Consider the following 12054-nt stretch of genomic DNA (forward strand, 5'->3'; position numbering starts at 1 on the left):
CTAAGCCCAAACAGCTAGTCTGTTACACAGTGTCATTGAGGAAAATCATTTGGACAGGAATAATACACGCCCTAAATAAAGTGTCCCTGCCTCGCATTTGCCAATTTTTCGTTCCCCAGACACTTTTCAAGTCAACAGTCTTGGACCAATATTCATACCCCTCAACCGAAAGTTTAGATACAAACAAATTTGATTACAGTAATTTAGTATCGGTCAATAACATGTGCTTATTAGTAGACGGAGTAACTTTAAAATAATAAGACTTAGCATTCTGTTGATTATGCCCAGAAAAATATGGAAATTTATCATAATACGTTTTAGAACTCCCCTGTGGAGGAGTCGGGCAATGTTCCCATTGCATATACTCAAATATCGACTTAGGGCTACTAGCTTTATGAATAAAGTGGTGTCCATAATAATTGTAGCAAAACATGTCACCATGATTATCTCTAAATAGGTAAGCATCTTCATCATCATAGACAGTATAATATTGCAATTCAGTAGGCATAGAATCTACTGTCTTCACATCCCAATCATCAGAAACAATGCCTGGTATAACGATATCATTCATTGATAACTTGAGAACATACGGTATTTGAATCAATTCAGTGGGACCATATATATCAAACATCACTTTATCCCAAACAATCCCATCCCGAATCGGTACTGCAGAAATGTTCACATAGGACAAGTCTCTTCGAACCATATGAGATGAAGAATGTGGTTTCAACACTGTCTCCACGTGCTCAATGTCAGTGCGTTCAGGAAGAAAATGACCATGTATTACCAAAAAAAAAGTAACCACAAATCCCAACCACAAAAAAATTGTTAGTACAGTCATAAAAATCCACACATAGTTCCAAGGAAAAACAAAATATGTTTGTTTAAGCCAACACAGCAGCTTACGTGGACCCCGGGCTGAAGATAGAGAGGACGTGGAGTATGACACGGTATCATCAGTGTCGTTGAAGCAGCCAGAGGCAGTTCTTGCAAAAGGTGCAACCGTAAACAAAGAAGCAGATGGTGGCTCTCGCCCCAGCACGCCATAAACCACATGTTCAGGAATATCATTAGAACGTACAGCAACTTGATCAAAAGATTCCAAATTAATCGTCGTCTGTGGAACAATCGCAAGATCAGCTTCCACCCTCCCCAAGCTCGGAGAGGAAATAGCATCGGTGCAAATCACCTGCAGCGGGACCTGTTCCCCAGTAGTGAGAGGGATTCTGGAACTACGGGGTGTCCCTCTTGGTCTGCTGTGCAGAATCGGCCACATGTTGTAACTTGACATTATCAATCGAAACAAAGCGATTTCCCTTGGCCCCGTGCAGCGGCAGTAAAATTACATTTCTCGTGCCGCTAATTCCCAAAACACAGGGACAGGCACCCGGTAAGAAGGACCAAATTCTTTCTTTACTGCGACCTTTTCACGCACAAGATCCCCAATCCTGGGAATCCAACCAGTAGGCGTTACTGGCTCATCCTTAAGTCCTGTGGAGGCAGCACTTGCAGAACAGTTATCTTCACGGAATTGTTGTAAATCCTGCAAAACAGTGACACGATCATTTATGTCAAAGGGCGTCTCTGCCATCTCCACACCAGGACCATCCAGATCAGGAACATACATTTGTGTTCCAAACAGGCACTCATATGAAGTACGACCCCCCAGGGACCTTCTAGGCAAGTTATTAAGTGCTCTCTGTACTCCATACAGGTGGGCTAGCCAACTACGACTCGTACCTATAACTCTGGCCGTTAAGGATTGCTTTAAATCACGATTTAAACACTCCACAACAGAATTTCCCTCAGGATGAAATGGAGACGACAATTGGAGGTGGACCCCCAACGAAGCCATGGTGTCCCTTAATGCCTTAGAGGCAAAAGCTGGGCCCTGGTCCGAATGAAAAGCCGCAACTGCAAATGTATCGACAAAGATGTGCAAATCTTTAATAACAGTCCGAGCGTCAGCCAAGCGCTGTGGCCAGACCCACACAAATCTGGAGCACGAATCTACAGCAACCAATATATATTTGTATGCACTATCTGGTGACAGCAGACCACAATGATCCAAGTACACACACTGTAAAGGCTTACTCGATATCAGAAGGGGCGTCTGCTGCGGGCGTCTAGCCGTGGAAACTTTAATTTGTTGACAGATGTCACAACAAAGGACATACTGCTTCGTCTCTTTATAGAGACCAGGCCACCAGTAACGAGCCTGTAAGAGTGAAATCGTGGCAACCACACCAGCATGTGCAGATGCCGCCCCTTCCTGCCCTGCAGATATTAATCGAGGTCTCTCGACTTTATTGGGCATTTCACGTACACCAACGCCTGGGATTTTAACTACAGCGTTTAGCATACTACCCATGCAATAACTATATTTAGAAGGGAATCCTTTAGGAAATGGCGTGCCATCAGCTGTAGCGCTTATGGCAGCCAAAATCTCTGTGTCTGGTTTGGAACTCGAACGAGTCACTGCGGCCACAGTGGCAACTGCCACTGCCGATTTTGCGGCTTCATCAGCCAATGTATTCCCAGCAACGTGTATTCCAACGCGCTGGTACCCAAGTGTATGTACCACATGGACTTTAGGAAGCGTTTCTTTCAGATTCGCAACCTTCCCCCACAGCAATTTGTGTTTAATGGTGTTGCCTTTGGAATCTCTGAACCCATTCAACCTCCAGTAGTGCAAATATTAATTGAAAGACTGAACACAGTAGTAAGTAGTGTTCAGTACAGTAGTAAGGGTCACAGACCAGCAAGGTAAGTATCGCCGGATCCGCGTGCTCCAAGGCCAACAATAGAGCTTTCAGCTCAGCCAACTGTGCCGTACAATCTCCCAAGGTCTGCGTATAAGTATATCGGGGGCAGAACACATCCCCCTCCACAGTGTCGCTCACCACCGCACATGCAGCAGAATACTGTTGTTTAGTCCCTACCGCTGGTTGTGCAGAACCATCGGTATACATGACCACCTGATATTGGTCAATAGGCAATGTGCCAGCGGGAACCGGGTACTCCATTTCATATTGAAGAAATTCTTGAGTCTGCAGTTTAGGGTCAAATATGTAATCTACATCAGTGGCTGTTAAAGACGTGGCCCATTGTATCCATCACGAGTGTAGAGCTTTCGAATTAGGAACACTCACTTTTGTAACAGCCTCTAAGGCTGGAACCGGGGAAACGACAACGATGCGTCAGCCCTGGGCAAGAGGTCGTTCTTTAATCATAGCCATCTGTACAGCAGTGAGAATTTTCTTAGTCTGTGCAAAACGTTGTTCTGCAGCAGAGTACAAGTGGGACTTGTATGCTATCGGGACTGTCTCACCCTCATTAAAGGTGACATACGTAAACCCAACGGCACCAGGTATAACCCTGATGACCAGATGTGTTTTATTGTCCCGTGTGTGTAAATGCTTTACTGCTAAGAGATCAGTTTGCAAATCTCGAAGAATATGTGTATGCTCAATCGTCCAAAATCTACTAGAAAAATGTGGGCGAATCAACTCGTATAAGGGTTTGATACGTGTAGCATAATCAGGAATGTAAGTTCTGCCAAAATTCAAAAACCCCAACAATGACTGGAGCTTCCGAACCGAATTAGGAGGCTGCAATCGAGCACATTTCTCCAAAAAATGCGGCACTAAGCTCTTGCCCTCATTCGACAACTCATATCCCAGGAAAAGGACGCTGAGGAAGGCAATCTTCGATTTTTTTAAATTAAACTTGTAGCCAATTTCAGCAAATCCCACAACAATGCGTGCTACTCGTCTTAGATGTTGCAGTAATTCATCGTCCGTCAGATATATATCATCTACATATGATAAAGCTTCAGGGTCCAACTCGTGCAGAATTTCAGTTACACAAGCCGAAAATAGTCCTGGGCTATTCTTATACCCCTGAGGCAGACGACAAAACTTTTTTTGTGAGCCAAACACACTGAAACTGGTATAGTCCCGACTTTAGGGCGCTATATTTTGGCAGAAGAATCCATTTGAGATGTCTAATGTTGTTTTGTATTTCTTACGCACTATATTATTCATGAGCGCTGCGCTGTGTGAATTCTGTATTGCATATGTGCGTGTATGTCCATTTAAATGCCTGTAATCCACCACTATCCTATATGAATGATCCGGTTTAGAAACTGGAAATAAGGGATTATTCATCAGTGAGACTCAGGGTTCAGTTACTCCCTGGTACTCCAACTGTGTAAGAATTTTCCTTACCGATGCCCTTGCTTCAAATTTTATAGGATACTGCGGCTGCGGCTGAGGTTCACCTTTTATTGGAATCACATGGTAAGGTGATTGTCTATCCCACCCCACATGATTTCTATATAGGGCGGGGGCCTGTGCTAGAGCCCATGATTTACTATAGGACTCTGCTAATTCTCCCGGAACAAGTGGTGAGAATGAAGGTTTAATAACCTCCTCCCCAACTGGACAGTCGCGAACAAAGTCAGGCGGCCAATCTTGTTCGGCCAGCAAAACATCATACAATTTTACCATATGGTCCCAAAAGACGGCTTGTACAATGCGGTCAATGTCCCCTTCTAATTGCAAAGTTACTTTATATACTCTATCGGGATCAGAGACACGCATATCTGCCGTTTCGACTTGTATGAAGTCATCAGTTGCTTTCACCTCCAGATGCTCTAGAAGACTCCGGCGAACTATTGTGACCTCTGCCGTGCTGTCTAACAGTGCTAACGCCCATGTCTTGTTCTTCAAGAGAACTCTCTTCTTGAGCGGCATGTCTAATGGAGACTGCTGCCACTTTCTTCTTTTTAAATTGTTGCTTTTGTTGGAGCGGTTTCTTTTCCTGTTTAATAGAAACCTCAGTTGAGCGTTGTGATTCCTGTCTTGGTTTCACGTACTCAGTTCTCCGCTCTGACCGCCCACCTCTCTCACTTCTCTTGTCCGAGGAGTCCTGAAAGGAACGAGATTGGCGTGTATCAGTATATTGATAGCGATCAGGCGTTTTCAAATTATCCCTATTCCTGAGATTATACCTATTCTGCGGGGTCTCCGGTTGTGGAGACTGCCCCTCATCTTTTTTAGGTGTCTGTTGTTTCTTCTCCCAGCGCTTCTTAGTACCCTCAGCCTGCTGTTGTTTAGCATTACCTCTATTATTTTTACCCTGTAATTGGGGTTTTTGCGGTCTAGCCCCTAGGCTATCACGACCAATACTTGAATATGTTTCTGCTATTATTCTCAGCAGTTCCCGCTCCTGATTAGGTTGCGGAACGTCACAAAGACGCATACGCACTGCCAGCGCTACTGCCTCTCCTTTGAGATTACTCAAAATAATAGACGAAACTGCGGCAAAATTGCCCATGAGCTGCATCCCCAAATCTAAGGCCGGGGCAGCCCCATATTCATCTTGAATCTGTTTAAGCACTTCCGGTAGATTAGCCAATGTCGGAGTACCGTGTGCTGTTGTGTAGAGCGCGGCAAACACCGTGCCCCAGGTATTACAATGGTCCACTGTGGGAACCATGCCATACGGCAAACACATTGTCAATATTCTATGTTTATCCTGAGGTCCCGTATGGGGAAATACTGCTTCCAGCGTATTCATTTTTTGTGCCAGCCAAAATGGAGTCTCCTCACGTTTAGCCGGAGCCCTACCCATAACTGAGTGTACAGTGGCCGGATTGAGACCCGGAACCACCGCCTGTGGGTGTGCCGGAGCAGCACACGCTGCATTAGTATTTAAAGTCTGCATCACAAACTGAACCAGTCGTCTGTATGTGGTAGCTAGGTCAACATATAAACGACGAACATCAGCCACTGCCAAATTAGCAACCGCAGGATATGGTGTATATGTAGCCAATAAAGGCCAGGTCGGACCATCATTACTCAGTGGACCTAACCTAACCTGTGCTACTGTGTGTGGGAGGGCGCCATCAATCCAATTATGGTGTTCTTGATAAGATAAAGGTATCTCTAAGTATGCATAAGCCCTGTATTGTCCAGGGACATTCGCAATAGTGTAGTCGTGAAAAGTATTTGTGCCCCCATCAGCTGCTGGAAATACGACCCAAGAATAAAAATGTTCTGTTCTATAGGCTGCATGGGCGTCCACCACAAAAGTGACCGGACCCCCCTGGATCGTCAGACCATGTGCTATCAGATGTCCTGTGAGCGGTTGGCGCATATTAAGCGCTATATTCACTACCTAGGGATTCGCCATTTGTTTAAATAGCACTAGAACAGAGAAGGCACACCAATATCGGGATTTTCTTTTCAAAGTTCAAGCTTGAACAACCAACCACTAAGTAATAGGATGCACCTATCCTGTGGCGGCGGAAATCCTCAGCCCCACGGACATCTCCGCTTACGGAACCTAGGAGTCAATATATATATGAGACTGAGAGAGTCAGCGGGACCCAAAAATTAGAGACAGACCAAACGTTGGCGGCGCCATGTCGCGTGGGCTCTCATTATCCTAAATGAGACTACTGGATTTCTAGGCAGCAGGGTCGTTCACGGTGTGGGGGACTGAGTCGGACCCACTTGGAAGGACCTCTGTCACCCTAAACCCGGTTTTGCTCCGGCTAACTAGCAGTGCCTCATTTCTCCAAAAGGGAAGAGATGATTGGGCAGCCGAGCGCATGACATCTTTGTAACTTCTCAGGGAAGTCGTGGTCACTCAGATCCAAACCAACTCTCTCATTTACAGTATGATCTCATATACAAATGACAAAGGCAGTATAAGTTTTATATTATGTTTTAATAAAACGACTGCATTTTAGATATTAAGGCGTGAGCCGCAATAACCAGAACCATACAACACAGTAGGATTGAAATAGTCATGAGGAGAGTGAAACATAAGAACAACGCTATCATAGTGTTTAACAATTTCTACTCTCCCTCAGCTAGTTCTATTTCGAGCACAGCATGTTAAGCTTCTAACTTGCCTTTCTGAATCCCTGGGGAGACATCAGCCCTCATACCTGAGCAAAGGCCTGTGATCTGGTTCAGCATCTGCAACGAGTCAGTCAGCGTTTAGTTGTGGTTCCCTGGTCGGAATCTCCCTCTTGTGTGTATTGGGACAAGGAAGTGTTTTTATAACTAACATGTCAGCGTGATCACAAAATGTCCCTACGCAGGAATGCCAAAGACTAAACTCCTACCACGTCTATCGGCAATGTACCAGACTGTATCCTTGACTGAAGCACAGAGTGAACAGGAATATGATATGGAGAACTCCAGTGCCGAAGTAGGCTAAACAGTGTGATATAAAAAATAAAACAAGACCGTAGAACTGGCTATTAGAAAAATAACAGTACGAAGCCGAATAAAAGCATTTAGAGCAAAGTGCACAGAGGCTCTAAGCTGCGAGCAAAGGAATAAAATACATCCAGGGCAAAGTGCACAAAGGCCTAAAGCCTGAAGCCAACGCGCAAAGGATACGTAAATCTAACCACACTACAACTTAATCTCTCTTTCTTCAAACATGTGCCTCTCTATTTCACTTCTCTTTTGTGATAAACCTCATTTCTCTATCTGACCTTCACCATCTCCTTCTGCAATTCATTTTGCTGCACTTCTCGTTTTACCTAGTGTCTTGCACCTCACTTCTAATTTTTATTCTCTCTCCACCTCACCTTTCTACACATCACTTCAGATTTGCCTCTTTCTCCACCCCACCCCTCTCTCTCTACCTTACGTTTCTCATTCTACCACTCTGCCTTTAGCTCTGTCTCACATCTTGCTACTAGTGAGAAAGTCTCCTTAATTTATTTTTGCTTAATAACATGTTAGCCTGTTACATGTTTAACCATCACATATATGTGTATGCATTATTTTAAACTTAGCTTTAGATAAACTAATGATTTACATAATTCTGTTCTACTGCAGCTTGGACATACTTTTGAAAGTTGACATGAGTGCACCTAGGTGCCCTGCTATATTTTGAAATAATAGTATTTCTGCTTGTTGTTCATTACAATTATTTGGTTTTCAGGTACAAGAGTCATTGTGTTCTCATTTAGAAATGTCATTTTCTGTTAGCTTACATTTTGAAAGTGGTAGGGTAGGCATTAACTAATTTGGGTGTTGACTCCAGCACCTGCAGGTTGGATGGAAAGGAGGTGAATACTCCTTTGTGAGATATCATGAGGGTCTCAACAAAGGGAGAAGTTGGCACTGTATTATCTGTTGGAAGGAGGCAGATTCCCAAGTGCAGAAGGAACACTGAGTTTTGATTAGTTTTGTTTGATGGGAACCTGTGGGATTTATCAATTGGATGTTATTTAGAGGTTAAATTGTGTGAAACTTGCTAGCTAGCTAGATCACTTACCCTTGTCTACCTTTGTAGGTAGGTGTCTGTTCTTCTCTCATGGGACGAATGCTCCGTATACTTTCTGCTTTCTTGCTTAGCTTTCCTAAATAAATTTAGGGGCAAGTGCATTTCCTCTTCATTCATTGGATTCTTCTTTTGATTCAATATTGTCTGAGGCCTGCTGATTCTACATTTCCCTGACCTGCTCAGAACTTTAGCTCAGAATTAGGGAGTTTCATTGTTTGCTTGGATTTGTATGTGCCATCTTTTATATTAAAATACTTGCATTAATCATTGAAACTGCCTGGATTATATTCATGTATTCTGCATTCAGGTGATTACCAACTTTACCTAATTGATTTGATTGTAGATGGTAAGTTTAAAAATCTGTTAATAAACCTTTTTGGTTTTGCAATCCACTCCTTTCTGTCATTACTGTGGAAGTGTAGCAAACTCTCATTCACTGTACATGTAATGCTAATGAAATTGTGATTTCAACCTCAGTTCGAGGCAAAGATCCCTTTGGGTGAACATAGGGGCTTATGTACAAGACCCTTGCGCTGCTGATACGCCATTTTTTATATGGAAAACAAGTGGCGCACTGGCGGTGCAAGGGGCTTGTGAATAAGCCCCTTAGTTGGGTTCCAAATTTGCACTAAGTTAGTGCGTTTTGTAGAGCTTGCAGTTACCAAGTGCTAATACTTCCTGCATCCACTCATCTCTCTTTCTTTCCCTCTCTCGATCAATAGTTCTCACTATCTCCCTAACTCATGCAACTGTCTTCACTATCTTTTTTCCTCTGCTCATCTTCTTCATCGTCTGCAACTTTCTTTATGGCTAAATCACCTTTTTTTCTTTAAATATGTCTTCCCCTGACCCCGCTATCTAACTCACCTGTGCCTCTATCTCGCGTCTATGTCTAGTCACTTCTATTAATATATTATTTCCATCAGATCTCTGTCGTTCTGTCGCCTGACCCCTCGCATTTATGTTCATCGAAGCCAGAAGTCCCCGTCTAGCCAGAGAAGTGTAAACATCAAAGGAGGGAAGTCTGTGCAAAGAGGGGGAAAATAGGTGGGGAGAATAGTTCATCTAAATGAATGGTGAAAATCATCACAGCATCACTTTGATTTTCCCTCTGGGAGCAATAATGTCAGTTTTGAACGTGAAAGTCTTTGTGATTACAAGTGTCATGCAACTAAAGCTATTATTTCGAATGCTATGTCCACAGGTCTTATATCAATGATTTCCACTAGACCACTAAGCATCCACCAAATCACCATTACACTCTCGCTTCTGTAGTGGGAAGGGAAGACTGGCAAGACACATATTTTTATGTAAAATGTTGCTGTTGCAAGGAAATAAATTCTAGATCCAGGTGCAAAATGTAATTTCTTTACCAACGCAGGTTACTTATTTTGTTGGTACTGTTTAGCAGGTAGGCCAGGGCAGCTTCGATATTGGGCTGTTTCTGTGTGCCCTTTTTTCAGAAAGTTAAAGTATAATCGATACTCTTTAGCAACCTGAGGACATGATTTAACTGAAAACAGGTAATAAATAAAAATTGTTCTAAACAGGTCGTCCCAAAATATGTCTTGCCCGGGCCACAAAGGCAGTCGTTAAAATGACACTCTGGTCCTAATTTCAGATGAAAAAATGGCTTTATTCATTGAGGACTGATCCGGCATAATATATGCAATAAATTATGCTTATATTGATTGATATGATTCAAGAGGCTACAGTTCAAATAAAATTGTCAGTATCACGCACTGGGCTGTTTGGGAAGCACAGATAATGAATTTAACTGGAAACCCTTATGTTTCAATTCAAAGCATTTTACCAGAATCCATGGCATTTATTACTCTGTTGGAGAACCACACTTACTGTAACACAGACACATGGTCTTCAGCTAGGCTTCGGTACACCCTTACGTTTCATTGCCTGAAGCAAACCTTTTGACTACAGCATCAAGTTTGCCCCGTTGTTGATTCACATTCTCAGTGCGCCACAGAAAGAGCTGCCAGGATCCTCTGGAGGAAAAAGACAAAATGTGTTCAAATCTTCTAGCAATCAATACCTTTACTGGAACGGAGATCATTACAGTAGATAATCTATTTAAAGGGTTGGACCAACTACTCTGCAGTCCGATCGAGGACACATTATTTTTCTTCATTGGAAATACTCATTCTCTGAGCAGCAATAAAGATACATCAGAAGTCAAACCCTCCTTGTAATGCTTTGTCTTCAGTCAAACTCTCCTCCCCGCCCCTTCAAGCCTTCCTATTACACTTCTGTTAATTTACCTCTGAAGGTCAGGAAAGAAAACATTTTTGAAATTCATACTGTTTTCCGTTCTAGGTAATGTATGTTCTTTATTACAGGGCTAAAGATAATGATAACGAGATTACTTTTCATTAACTTAAACACAATAAAACCACAGGCTGTATAATACAACTGTACTTTCGTCATTACCTTTTAGGAGAGTACAGGAATTTAGAAACATTGCTATTGCTCAGCTTAATTATGCTTGTATATCGCGCAGAGCAGAGTGACTGATATGAATGTCACTAAATATAACAGAACACCTGATTTTTTTTTGACTTGAGAATATACAAAGATTTCCCAGCCTAAAAAAAGGCCTGATTCCATCTCCTTGTAATATGAGTTGATTAAGTGCTGTAGTTCCTATCTAATGTGGTGTCTTCACACATTTTACATACCACGCGTTGATTAATGTCGCCTGCTGCACACTTTAGTTCAGCATCTATGCAGTGGATTTCAACATTAAGACCTTGTTTAGAGTTTGACAGATGGGATACTCAGTCACAAACATGGAAGATCCATCTGCCATATTACAAGTCCATTACAAACCTATGTCACTTGTTATACGGTGAACAGAATACCGGTCATGTTTGTGACAAAGTATCCGGTCCGCCAAACGCTATATAAGGACCTAGACTGCTTAGTGATTGAAGCACATTCCTATGACAGTTTAATATGATCTGCACGTAATGAGATTACGAAACCCAGGCCAAATACATTTGTAGTCTTCTGGTTCAGATTCAATTAATAATATTACTTGGGTAGTCTAAGATAATTTGAGCAGACTTTCGATCGGGAAAAGTAGCACCCGATATTTACAGCTTTCTCTAAACAAGAAAACTGATAGGCTCCTACTCTCTCCTTGGTGTCGGGCTACTTTGCTGCCCAATCAAAGTCAAAGTGTTGTATTACACAAAGAGCTCAGGTGTCATAACAGGAGTGTGCTCGCACTTACTGTACCCTGGGGCACTCTATTATTACAAAAAGGTACCCAGGTGCTTGCATGTTCCCTTCTGTAATAAAGAGAGTGGTAGCTCAGCTACAGCACCAGCACTATCTGAAGGGGGGATAATCTTATTTAAATTGATGGGATGGCAACATGTAAATGAAGGAAACACTTTGCTGCTGCTCCCATGCAGTATTATACTTGCTGCTGCGGAGGCAAAACAGCACTTAGGAGACACACTAAGGGGCATGTTTATGATGCTCCTAGCACCACTTTGCACCACATTTGTGTCATTTTTTTTACATGAATGTGGTGTTAAGGTGGCATTTCCCATGCGCCATATTTACAAAGTGGCTCAATGCAAGCATTGCACCACTTTGTAAACCCTTGCGCCACATTATGCCTGCGCCAGTCATAATGTATTCAAGTGCGACGTTACCCCATTAGGAGGCCTTGGAAAATGGAGCATTTAAATTCATTAGATTTCATAGCAC

Source organism: Pleurodeles waltl, chromosome 4_2 (assembly GCF_031143425.1).
Source record: "Pleurodeles waltl isolate 20211129_DDA chromosome 4_2, aPleWal1.hap1.20221129, whole genome shotgun sequence".
NCBI classification, from domain to species: domain Eukaryota; kingdom Metazoa; phylum Chordata; class Amphibia; order Caudata; family Salamandridae; genus Pleurodeles; species Pleurodeles waltl.